The 9,482-nt window shown below is 41.8% G+C and overlaps 44 pseudogenes; all 44 read left to right on the forward strand.

Annotated features, from left to right (window-relative positions):
• Nucleotides 1-28: 28 nt before the first annotated feature.
• Nucleotides 29-147, forward strand: LOC142708838 (5S ribosomal RNA; annotated as a pseudogene).
• A 67-nt stretch (nucleotides 148-214) lies between these two features.
• On the forward strand, nucleotides 215-333 carry LOC142708868 (5S ribosomal RNA; annotated as a pseudogene).
• A 253-nt stretch (nucleotides 334-586) lies between these two features.
• On the forward strand, nucleotides 587-705 carry LOC142708889 (5S ribosomal RNA; annotated as a pseudogene).
• Nucleotides 706-772: 67 nt separating this feature from the next.
• On the forward strand, nucleotides 773-891 carry LOC142708762 (5S ribosomal RNA; annotated as a pseudogene).
• A 67-nt stretch (nucleotides 892-958) lies between these two features.
• LOC142708631 (5S ribosomal RNA) lies at nucleotides 959-1,077 on the forward strand (annotated as a pseudogene).
• Nucleotides 1,078-1,144: 67 nt separating this feature from the next.
• LOC142708723 (5S ribosomal RNA) lies at nucleotides 1,145-1,263 on the forward strand (annotated as a pseudogene).
• Nucleotides 1,264-1,330: 67 nt separating this feature from the next.
• LOC142708839 (5S ribosomal RNA) lies at nucleotides 1,331-1,449 on the forward strand (annotated as a pseudogene).
• A 253-nt stretch (nucleotides 1,450-1,702) lies between these two features.
• On the forward strand, nucleotides 1,703-1,821 carry LOC142708632 (5S ribosomal RNA; annotated as a pseudogene).
• A 67-nt stretch (nucleotides 1,822-1,888) lies between these two features.
• On the forward strand, nucleotides 1,889-2,007 carry LOC142708740 (5S ribosomal RNA; annotated as a pseudogene).
• A 68-nt stretch (nucleotides 2,008-2,075) lies between these two features.
• LOC142708786 (5S ribosomal RNA) lies at nucleotides 2,076-2,194 on the forward strand (annotated as a pseudogene).
• A 67-nt stretch (nucleotides 2,195-2,261) lies between these two features.
• Nucleotides 2,262-2,380, forward strand: LOC142708871 (5S ribosomal RNA; annotated as a pseudogene).
• A 67-nt stretch (nucleotides 2,381-2,447) lies between these two features.
• LOC142708863 (5S ribosomal RNA) lies at nucleotides 2,448-2,566 on the forward strand (annotated as a pseudogene).
• Nucleotides 2,567-2,633: 67 nt separating this feature from the next.
• On the forward strand, nucleotides 2,634-2,752 carry LOC142708890 (5S ribosomal RNA; annotated as a pseudogene).
• Nucleotides 2,753-2,819: 67 nt separating this feature from the next.
• On the forward strand, nucleotides 2,820-2,938 carry LOC142708737 (5S ribosomal RNA; annotated as a pseudogene).
• A 67-nt stretch (nucleotides 2,939-3,005) lies between these two features.
• Nucleotides 3,006-3,124, forward strand: LOC142708808 (5S ribosomal RNA; annotated as a pseudogene).
• A 67-nt stretch (nucleotides 3,125-3,191) lies between these two features.
• On the forward strand, nucleotides 3,192-3,310 carry LOC142708619 (5S ribosomal RNA; annotated as a pseudogene).
• Nucleotides 3,311-3,377: 67 nt separating this feature from the next.
• LOC142708741 (5S ribosomal RNA) lies at nucleotides 3,378-3,496 on the forward strand (annotated as a pseudogene).
• Nucleotides 3,497-3,564: 68 nt separating this feature from the next.
• LOC142708791 (5S ribosomal RNA) lies at nucleotides 3,565-3,683 on the forward strand (annotated as a pseudogene).
• Nucleotides 3,684-3,750: 67 nt separating this feature from the next.
• Nucleotides 3,751-3,869, forward strand: LOC142708879 (5S ribosomal RNA; annotated as a pseudogene).
• Nucleotides 3,870-3,936: 67 nt separating this feature from the next.
• Nucleotides 3,937-4,055, forward strand: LOC142708931 (5S ribosomal RNA; annotated as a pseudogene).
• Nucleotides 4,056-4,122: 67 nt separating this feature from the next.
• Nucleotides 4,123-4,241, forward strand: LOC142708989 (5S ribosomal RNA; annotated as a pseudogene).
• Nucleotides 4,242-4,308: 67 nt separating this feature from the next.
• LOC142708747 (5S ribosomal RNA) lies at nucleotides 4,309-4,427 on the forward strand (annotated as a pseudogene).
• A 67-nt stretch (nucleotides 4,428-4,494) lies between these two features.
• Nucleotides 4,495-4,613, forward strand: LOC142708759 (5S ribosomal RNA; annotated as a pseudogene).
• A 67-nt stretch (nucleotides 4,614-4,680) lies between these two features.
• LOC142708943 (5S ribosomal RNA) lies at nucleotides 4,681-4,799 on the forward strand (annotated as a pseudogene).
• Nucleotides 4,800-4,866: 67 nt separating this feature from the next.
• LOC142708654 (5S ribosomal RNA) lies at nucleotides 4,867-4,985 on the forward strand (annotated as a pseudogene).
• Nucleotides 4,986-5,052: 67 nt separating this feature from the next.
• On the forward strand, nucleotides 5,053-5,171 carry LOC142708947 (5S ribosomal RNA; annotated as a pseudogene).
• A 67-nt stretch (nucleotides 5,172-5,238) lies between these two features.
• Nucleotides 5,239-5,357, forward strand: LOC142708771 (5S ribosomal RNA; annotated as a pseudogene).
• A 67-nt stretch (nucleotides 5,358-5,424) lies between these two features.
• LOC142708783 (5S ribosomal RNA) lies at nucleotides 5,425-5,543 on the forward strand (annotated as a pseudogene).
• A 67-nt stretch (nucleotides 5,544-5,610) lies between these two features.
• LOC142708932 (5S ribosomal RNA) lies at nucleotides 5,611-5,729 on the forward strand (annotated as a pseudogene).
• A 67-nt stretch (nucleotides 5,730-5,796) lies between these two features.
• LOC142708913 (5S ribosomal RNA) lies at nucleotides 5,797-5,915 on the forward strand (annotated as a pseudogene).
• Nucleotides 5,916-6,168: 253 nt separating this feature from the next.
• LOC142708664 (5S ribosomal RNA) lies at nucleotides 6,169-6,287 on the forward strand (annotated as a pseudogene).
• A 253-nt stretch (nucleotides 6,288-6,540) lies between these two features.
• Nucleotides 6,541-6,659, forward strand: LOC142708665 (5S ribosomal RNA; annotated as a pseudogene).
• Nucleotides 6,660-6,912: 253 nt separating this feature from the next.
• On the forward strand, nucleotides 6,913-7,031 carry LOC142708641 (5S ribosomal RNA; annotated as a pseudogene).
• A 67-nt stretch (nucleotides 7,032-7,098) lies between these two features.
• On the forward strand, nucleotides 7,099-7,217 carry LOC142708637 (5S ribosomal RNA; annotated as a pseudogene).
• Nucleotides 7,218-7,284: 67 nt separating this feature from the next.
• On the forward strand, nucleotides 7,285-7,403 carry LOC142708773 (5S ribosomal RNA; annotated as a pseudogene).
• Nucleotides 7,404-7,470: 67 nt separating this feature from the next.
• Nucleotides 7,471-7,589, forward strand: LOC142708971 (5S ribosomal RNA; annotated as a pseudogene).
• Nucleotides 7,590-7,656: 67 nt separating this feature from the next.
• On the forward strand, nucleotides 7,657-7,775 carry LOC142708869 (5S ribosomal RNA; annotated as a pseudogene).
• Nucleotides 7,776-7,842: 67 nt separating this feature from the next.
• LOC142708904 (5S ribosomal RNA) lies at nucleotides 7,843-7,961 on the forward strand (annotated as a pseudogene).
• A 253-nt stretch (nucleotides 7,962-8,214) lies between these two features.
• On the forward strand, nucleotides 8,215-8,333 carry LOC142708620 (5S ribosomal RNA; annotated as a pseudogene).
• A 67-nt stretch (nucleotides 8,334-8,400) lies between these two features.
• LOC142708963 (5S ribosomal RNA) lies at nucleotides 8,401-8,519 on the forward strand (annotated as a pseudogene).
• A 67-nt stretch (nucleotides 8,520-8,586) lies between these two features.
• LOC142708987 (5S ribosomal RNA) lies at nucleotides 8,587-8,705 on the forward strand (annotated as a pseudogene).
• Nucleotides 8,706-8,772: 67 nt separating this feature from the next.
• Nucleotides 8,773-8,891, forward strand: LOC142708616 (5S ribosomal RNA; annotated as a pseudogene).
• A 253-nt stretch (nucleotides 8,892-9,144) lies between these two features.
• Nucleotides 9,145-9,263, forward strand: LOC142708891 (5S ribosomal RNA; annotated as a pseudogene).
• Nucleotides 9,264-9,330: 67 nt separating this feature from the next.
• On the forward strand, nucleotides 9,331-9,449 carry LOC142708763 (5S ribosomal RNA; annotated as a pseudogene).
• Nucleotides 9,450-9,482: the final 33 nt, after the last annotated feature.

Below are 9,482 nucleotides of genomic sequence, written 5' to 3' on the forward strand. Positions count from 1 at the left end.
AATAGGACTATGGATTAAAGCATTAAACGTCAATGGCCATTCTAAGCTGAATGTGCCTGCTCTCGTCAGATCGCAGAAGTTACACAGCTTAAGGCCTCACCAGTACCAGTGTAGGAGACGGACTGGGAATCCGTGGTGCGGTTGACTTTTTATTATGTCGTTTAGATTTTGTTTCACAATTGATTAAAAAGGAGTATGGATTAAAGCATTTAACGTCAATGGCCATTCTAAGCTGAATGTGCCTGCTCTCGTCAGATCGTAGAAGTTACACAGCTTAAGGCCTTGCTAGTACCAGTGTGGGAGACTGTCTGGGAATCCGTGGTGCGGTTGATTTTTTATTATGTCGTTTAGATTTTGTTTCACAATAGATTAAATAGGACTATGGATTAAAGCATTTAACGTCAATGGCCATTCTAAGCTGAATGTGCCTGCTCTCGTCAGATCGCAGAAGTTACACAGCTTAAGGCCTCACCAGTACCAGTGTGGGAGAAGGTCTGGGAATCCATGGTGCGGTTGACTTTTTATTATGTCGTTTAGATTTTGATTCACAATTGATTAAAAAGGACTATGGATTAAAGCATTTAACGTCAATGGCCATTCTAAGCTGAATGTGCCTGCTCTCGTCAGAACGCAGAAGTTACACAGCTTAAGGCCTCGCTAGTACCAGTGTGGGAGAGTGTCTGGGAATCCGTGGTGCGGTTGAATTTTTATTATGTCGTTTAGATTTTGTTTCACAATCGATTAAAAAGGACTATGGATTAAAGCATTTAATGTCAATGGCCATTCTAAGCTGAATGTCCCTGCTCTCGTCAGATCGCAGAAGTTACACAGCTTAAGGCCTCGCTAGTACCAGTGTGGGAGACTGTCTGGGAATCCGTGGTGCGGTTGAATTTATATTATGTCGTTTAGATTTTGTTTCACAATAGATTAAATAGGACTATGGATTAAAGCATTTAACGTCAATGGCCATTCTAAGCTGAATGTGCCTGCTCTCGTCAGATCGCAGAAGTTACACAGCTTAAGGCCTCGCTAGTACCAGTGTGGGAGACTCTCTGGGAATCTGTGGTGCGGTTGACTTTTTATTATGTTGTTTAGATTTTGTTTCACAATAGATTAAATAGGACTATGGATTAAGGCTTTTAAAGTCAATGGCCATTCTAAGCTGAATGTGCCTGCTCTCGTCAGATCGCAGAAGTTACACAGCTTAAGGCCTCGCTAATACCAGTGTGGGAGACTGTCTGGGAATCCGTGGTGCGGTTGACTTTTTATTATGTCGTTTAGATTTTGTTTCACAATCGATTAAAAAGGACTATAGATTAAAGCATTTAATGTCAATGGCCATTCTAAGCTGAATGTGCCTGCTCTCGTTAGATCGCAGAAGTTACACAGCTTAACGCCTCGCTAGTACCAGTGTGGGAGACTGTCTGGGAATCCGTGGTGCGGTTGACTTTTTATTATGTCGTTTAGATTTTGTTTCACAATAGATTAAATAGGACTATGGATTAAAGCATTTTAAGGCAATGGCTATTCTAAGCTGAATGTGCCTGCTCTCGTCAGATCGCAGAAGTTACACAGCTTAGGGCCTCGCTAGTACCAGTGTGGGAGACTGTCTTGGAATCCGTGGTGCGGTTGAATTTTTATTATGTCGTTTAGATTTTGTTTCACAATAGATTAAATAGGACTATGGATTAAAGCATTTAACGTCAATGGCCATTCTAAGCTGAATGTGCCTGCTCTCGTCAGATCGCAGAAGTTACACAGCTTAAGGCCTCGCTAGTACCAGTGTGGGAGACTCTCTGGGAATCTGTGGTGCGGTTGACTTTTTATTATGTTGTTTAGATTTTGTTTCACAATCGATTAAAAAGGACTATGGATTAAAGCATTTAATGTCAATGGCCATTCTAAGCTGAATGTGCCTGCTCTCGTCAGATCGCAGAAGTTACTCAGCTTAAGGCCTCGCTAGTACCAGTGTGGGAGACTGTCTGGGAATCCGTGGAGCGGTTGACTTTTTTATTATGTCGTTTAGATTTTGTATCACAATCGATTAAAAAGGACTATGGATTAAAGCATTTAATGTCAATGGCCATTCTAAGCTGAATGTGCCTGCTCTCGTCAGATCGCAGAAGTTAGACAGCTTAAGGCCTCGCTAGTACCAGTGTGGGAGACTGTCTAGGAATCCGTGGTGCGTTTGACTTTTCATTATGTCGTTTAGATTTTGTTTCACAATCGATTAAAAAGGACTATGGATTAAAGCATTTAATGTCAATGGCCATTCTAAGCTGAATGTGCCTGCTCTTGTCAGATCGCAGAAGTTACACAGCTTAAGGCCTCGCTAGTACCAGTGTGGGAGACTGTCTGGGAATCCGTGGTGCGGTTGAATTTTTATTATGTCGTTTAGATTTTGTTTCACAATAGATTAAATAGGACTATGGATTAAAGCATTTAATGTCAATGGCCATTCTAAGCTGAATGTGCCTGCTCTCGTCAGATCGCAGAAGTTACACAGTTTAAGGCCTCACCAGTACCAGTGTGGGAGACGGTCTGGGAATCCGTGGTGCGGTTGACTTTTTATTATGTCGTTTAGATTTTGATTCACAATTGATTAAAAAGGACTATGGATTAAAGAATTTAACGTCAATGGCCATTCTAAGCTGAATGTGCCTGCTCTCGTCAGAACGCAGAAGTTACACAGCTTAAGGCCTCGCTAGTACCAGTGTGGGAGAGTGTCTGGGAATCCGTGGTGCGGTTGAATTTTTATTATGTCGTTTAGATTTTGTTTCACAATCGATTAAAAAGGACTATGGATTAAAGCATTTAATGTCAATGGCCATTCTAAGCTGAATGTCCCTGCTCTCGTCAGATCGCAGAAGTTACACAGCTTAAGGCCTCGCTAGTACCAGTGTGGGAGACTATCTGGGAATCCGTGGTGCGGTTGAATTTTTATTATGTCGTTTAGATTTTGTTTCACAATAGATTAAATAGGACTATGGATTAAAGCATTTAAAGTCAATGGCTATTCTAAGCTGAATGTGCCTGCTCTCGTCAGATCGCAGAAGTTACACAGCTTAGGGCCTCGCTAGTACCAGTGTGGGAGACTGTCTGGGAATCCGTGGTGCGGTTGAATTTTTATTATGTCGTTTAGATTTTGTTTCACAATCGATTAAAAAGGACTATGGATTAAAGCATATAATGTCAATGGCCATTCTAAGCTGAATGTCCCTGCTCTCGTCAGATCGCAGAAGTTACACAGCTTAAGGCCTCGCTAGTACCAGTGTGGGAGACTGTCTGGGAATCCGTGGTGCGGTTGACTTTTTATTATGTCGTTTAGATTTTGTTTCACAATCGATTAAAAAGGACTATGGATTAAAGCATTTAATGTCAATGGCCATTCTAAGCTGAATGTGCCTGCTCTCGTCAGATCGCAGAAGTTACTCAGCTTAAGGCCTCGCTAGTACCAGTGTGGGAGACTGTCTGGGAATCCGTGGAGCGGTTGACTTTTTTATTATGTCGTTTAGATTTTGTATCACAATCGATTAAAAAGGACTATGGATTAAAGCATTTAATGTCAATGGCCATTCTAAGCTGAATGTGCCTGCTCTCGTCAGATCGCAGAAGTTACACAGCTTAAGGCCTCGCTAGTACCAGTGTGGGAGACTGTCTAGGAATCCGTGGTGCGTTTGACTTTTTATTATGTCGTTTAGATTTTGTTTCACAATCGATTAAAAAGGACTATGGATTAAAGCATTTAATGTCAATGGCCATTCTAAGCTGAATGTGCCTGCTCTTGTCAGATCGCAGAAGTTACACAGCTTAAGGCCTCGCTAGTACCAGTGTGGGAGACTGTCTGGGAATCCGTGGTGCGGTTGAGTTTTTATTATGTCGTTTAGATTTTGTTTCACAATCGATTAAAAAGGACTATGGATTAAAGCATTTAATGTCAATGGCCATTCTAAGCTGAATGTCCCTGCTCTCGTCAGATATCAGAAGTTACACAGCTTAAGGCCTCGCTAGTACCAGTGTGGGAGACTGTCTGGGAATCCGTGGTGCGGTTGACTTTTTATTATGTCGTTTAGATTTTGTTTCACAATCGATTAAAAAGGACTATGGATTAAAGCATTTAATGTCAATGGCCATTCTAAGCTGAATTCGCCTGCTCTCGTCAGATCGCAGAAGTTACACAGCTTAAGGCCTCGCTAGTACCAGTGTGGGAGACTGTCTGGGAATCCGTGGTGCGGTTGACTTTTTATTATGTCGTTTAGATTTTGTTTCACAATCGATTAAAAAGGACTATGGATTAAAGCATTTAATGTCAATGGCCATTCTAAGCTGAATGTGCCTGCTCTCGTCAGATCGCAGAAGTTACACAGCTTAAGGCCTCGCTAGTACCAGTGTGGGAGACTGTCTGGGAATCCGTGGTGCGGTTGACTTTTTATTATGTCGTTTAGATTTTGTTTCACAATAGATTAAATAGGACTATGGATTAAAGCATTTAACGTCAATGGCCATTCTAAGCTGAATGTGCCTGCTCTCGTCAGATCGCAGAAGTTACACAGCTTAAGGCCTCGCTAGTACCAGTGTGGGAGACTGTCTGGGAATCCGTGGTGCGGTTGACTTTTTATTATGTCGTTTAGATTTTGTTTCACAATCGATTAAAAAGAACTATGGATTAAAGCATTTAATGTTAATGGCCATTCTAAGCTGAATGTGCCTGCTCTCGTTAGATCGCAGAAGTTACACAGCTTAACGCCTCGCTAGTACCAGTGTGGGAGACTGTTTGGGAATCCGTGGTGCGGTTGACTTTTTATTATGTCGTTTAGATTTTGTTTCACAATCGATTAAAAAGGACTATGGATTAAAGCATTTAATGTCAATGGCCATTCTAAGCTGAATGTGCCTGCTCTCGTCAGATCGCAGAAGTTACCCAGCTTAAGGCCTCGCTAGTACCAGTGTGGGAGACTGTCTGGGAATGCGTGGTGCGGTTGACTTTTTATTATGTCGTTTAGATTTTGTTTCACAATCGATTAAAAAGGACTATGGATTAAAGCATTTAATGTCAATGGCCATTCTAAGCTGAATGTGCCTGCTTTCGTTAGATCGCAGAAGTTACACAGCTTAACGCCTCGCTAGTACCAGTGTGGGAGACTGTCTGGGAATCCGTGGTGCGGTTGACTTTTTATTATGTCGTTTAGATTTTGTTTCACAATCGATTAAAAAGGACTATGGATTAAAGCATTTAATGTCAATGGCCATTCTAAGCTGAATGTGCCTGCTCTCGTCAGATCGCAGAAGTTACACAGCTTAAGGCCTCGCTAGTACCAGTGTGGGAGACTGTCTGGGAATCCGTGGTGCGGTTGACTTTTTATTATGTCGTTTAGATTTTGTTTCACAATCGATTAAAAAGGACTATGGATTAAAGCATTTAATGTCAATGGCCATTCTAAGCTGAATGTGCCTGCTCTCGTCAGATCGCAGAAGTTACACAGCTTAAGGCCTCGCTAGTACCAGTGTGGGAGACTGTCTGGGAATCCGTGGTGCGGTTGACTTTTTATTATGTCGTTTAGATTTTGTTTCACAATCGATTAAAAAGGACTATGGATTAAAGCATTCAATGTCTATGGCCATTCTAAGCTGAATGTGCCTGCTCTCGTCAGATTGCAGAAGTTACACAACTTAAGGCCTCGCTAGTACCAGTGTGGGAGACTGTCTGGGAATCCGTGGTGCGGTTGACTTTTTGTTATGTCGTTTAGATTTTGTTTCACAATAGATTAAATAGGACTATGGATTAAAGCATTTAACGTCAATGGCAATTCTAAGCTGAATGTTCCTGCTCTCGTCAGAACGCAGAAGTTACACAGCTTAAGGCCTCGCTAGTACCAGTGTGGGAGACAGTCTGGGAATCCATGGTGCGGTTGACTTTTTATTATGTTGTTTAGATTTTGTTTCACAATAGATTAAATAGGACTTTGGATTAAGGCTTTTAATGTCAATGGCCATTCTAAGCTGAATTTGCCTTCTCTCGTTAGATCGCAGAAGTTACACAGCTTAACGCTTCGCTAGTACCAGTGTGGGAGACTGTCTGGGAATCCGTGGTGCGGTTGACTTTTTATTATGTCGTTTAGATTTTGTTTCACAATAGATTAAATAGGACTATGGATTAAAGCATTTAACGTCAATGGCCATTCTAAGCTGAATGTGCCTGCTCTCGTCAGATCGCAGAAGTTACACAGCTTAAGGCCTCACCAGTACCAGTGTGGGAGACTGTCTGGGAATCCGTGGTGCGGTTGACTTTTTATTATGTTGTTTAGATTTTGTTTCACAATAGATTAAATAGGATTTTGGATTAAGGCTTTTAATGTCAATGGCCATTCTAAGCTGAATTTGCCTTCTCTCGTTAGATCGCAGAAGTTACACAGCTTAACGCTTCGCTAGTACCAGTGTGGGAGACTGTCTGGGAATCCGTGGTGCGGTTGACTTTTTATTATGTCGTTTAGATTTTGTTTCACAATAGATTAAATAGGACTATGGATTAAAGCATTTAACGTCAATGGCCATTCTAAGCTGAATGTGCCTGCTCTCGTCAGATCGCAGAAGTTACACAGCTTAAGGCCTCACCAGTACCAGTGTGGGAGACTGTCTGGGAATCCGTGGTGCGGTTGACTTTTTATTATGTCGTCTAGATTTTGTTTCACAATTGATTAAAAAGGACTATGGATTAAAGCATTTAATGTCAATGGCCATTCTAAGCTGAATGTGCCTGCTCTCGTCAGAACGCAGAAGTTACACAGCTTAAGGCCTCACCAGTACCAGTGTGGGAGAGTGTCTGGGAATCCGTGGTGCGGTTGCATTTTTATTATGTCGTTTAGATTTTGTTTCACAATCGATTAAAAAGGACTATGGATTAAAGCATTTAATGTCAATGGCCATTCTAAGCTGAATGTCCCTGCTCTCGTCAGATCGCAGAAGTTACACAGCTTAAGGCCTCGCTAGTACCAGTGTGGGAGACTGTCTGGGAATCCGTGGTGCGGTTGACATTTTATTATGTCGTTTAGATTTTGTTTCACAATCGATTAAAAAGGACTATGGATTAAAGCATTTAATGTCAATCGCCATTCTAAGCTGAATGTGCCTGCTCTCGTCAGATCGCAGAAGTTACTCAGCTTAAGGCCTCGCTAGTACCAGTGTGGGAGACTGTCTGGGAATCCGTGGAGCGGTTGACTTTTTATTATGTCGTTTAGATTTTGTTTCACAATCGATTAAAAAGGACTATGGATTAAAGCAGTTAATGTCAATGGCAATTCTAAGCTGAATGTGCCTGCTCTCGTCAGATCGCAGAAGTTACACAGCTTAAGGCCTCGCTAGTACCAGTGTGGGAGACTGTCTTGGAATCCGTGGTGCGGTTGACTTTTTATTATGTCGTTTAGATTTTGTTTCACAATCGATTAAAAAGGACTATGGATTAAAGCATTTAATGTCAATGGCCATTCTAAGCTGAATGTGCCTGCTCTCGTCAGATCGCAGAAGTTATGCAGCTTAAGGCCTCGCTAGTACCAGTGTGGGAGACTGTCTGGGAATCCGTGGTGCGGTTGACTTTTTATTATGTCGTTTAGATTTTGTTTCACAATCGATTAAAAAGGACTATGGATTAAAGCATTTAATGTCAATGGCCATTCTAAGCTGAATGTGCCTGCTCTCGTCAGATCGCAGAAGTTACACAGCTTAAGGCCTCGCTAGTACCAGTGTGGGAGACTGTCTGGGAATCCGTGGTGCGGTTGACTTTTTATTATGTCGTTTAGATTTTGTTTCACAATCGATTAAAAAGGACTATGGATTAAAGCATTTAATGTCAATGGCCATTCTAAGCTGAATGTGCCTGCTCTCGTTAGATCGCAGAAATTACACAGCTTAACGCCTCGCTAGTACCAGTGTGGGAGACTGTCTGGGAATCTGTGGTGCGGTTGACTTTTTATTATGTCGTTTAGATTTTGTTTCACAATCGATTAAAAAGGAATATGGATTAAAGCATTTAATGTCAATGGCCATTCTAAGCTGAATGTGCCTGCTCTCGTCAGATCGCAGAACTTACACAGCTTAAGGGCTCGCTAGTACCAGTGTGGGAGACTGTCTTGGAATCCGTGGTGCGGTTGACTTTTCATTATGTCGTTTAGATTTTGTTTCACAATCGATTAAAAAGGACTATGGATTAAAGCATTTAATGTCAATGGCCATTCTAAGCTGAATGTCCCTGCTCTCGTCAGATCGCAGAAGTTACACAGCTTAAGGCCTCGCTAGTACCAGTGTGGGAGACTGTCTGGGAATCCGTGGTGCGGTTGACTTTTTATTATGTTGTTTAGATTTTGTTTCACAATCGATTAAAAAGGACTATGGATTAAAGCATTTAACGTCAATGGCCATTCTAAGCTGAATGTGCCTGCTCTCGTCAGAACGCAGAAGTTACACAGCTTAAGACCTCGCTAGTACCAGTGTGGGAGACTGTCAGGGAATCCATGGTGCGGTTGAATTTTTATTATGTCGTTTAGATTTTGTTTCACAATCGATTAAAAAGGACTATGGATTAAAACATTTAACGTCAATGGCCATTCTAAGCTGCATGTGCCTGCTCTCGTCAGAACGCAGAAGTTACACAGCTTAAGGCCTCGCTAGTACCAGTGTGGGAGACTGTCTGGGAATCCGTGGTGCGGTTGACTTTTTATTATGTTGTTTAGATTTTGTTTCACAATCGATTAAAAAGGACTATGGATTAAAGCATTTAATGTCAATGGCCATTCTAAGCTGAATGTGCCTGCTCTCGTTAGATCGCAGAAGTTACACAGCTTAAGGCCTCGCTAGTACCAGTGTGGGAGACTGTCTGGGAATCCGTGGTGCGGTTGACTTTTTATTATGTCGTTTAGATTTTGTTTCACAATAGATTAAATAGGACTATGGATTAAAGCATTTAACGTCAATGGCCATTCTAAGCTGAATGTGCCTGCTCTCGTCAGATCGCAGAAGTTACACAGCTTAAGGCCTCACCAGTACCTGTGTGGTGAGACTGTCTGGGAATCCGTGGTGCGGTTGACTTTTATTATGTCGTTTAGATTTTGTTTCACAATTGATTAAAAAGGACTATGGATTAAAGCATTTAACGTCAATGGCCATTCTAAGCTGAATGTGCCTGCTCTCGTCAGAACGCAGAAGTTACACAGCTTAAGGCCTCGCTAGTACCAGTGTGGGAGAGTGTCTGGGAATCCGTGGTGCGGTTGAATTTTTATTATGTCGTTTAGATTTTGTTTCACAATCGATTAAAAAGGACTATGGATTAAAGCATTTAATGTCAATGGCCATTCTAAGCTGAATGTCCCTGCTCTCGTCAGATCGCAGAAGTTACACAGCTTAAGGCCTCGCTAGTACCAGTGTGGGAGACTGTCTGGGAATCCGTGGTGCGGTTGAATTTTTATTATGTCGTTTAGATTTTGTTTCACAAT

Source organism: Rhinoderma darwinii, unplaced genomic scaffold (genome assembly GCF_050947455.1).
Source record: "Rhinoderma darwinii isolate aRhiDar2 unplaced genomic scaffold, aRhiDar2.hap1 Scaffold_4014, whole genome shotgun sequence".
Classification (NCBI taxonomy): domain Eukaryota; kingdom Metazoa; phylum Chordata; class Amphibia; order Anura; family Rhinodermatidae; genus Rhinoderma; species Rhinoderma darwinii.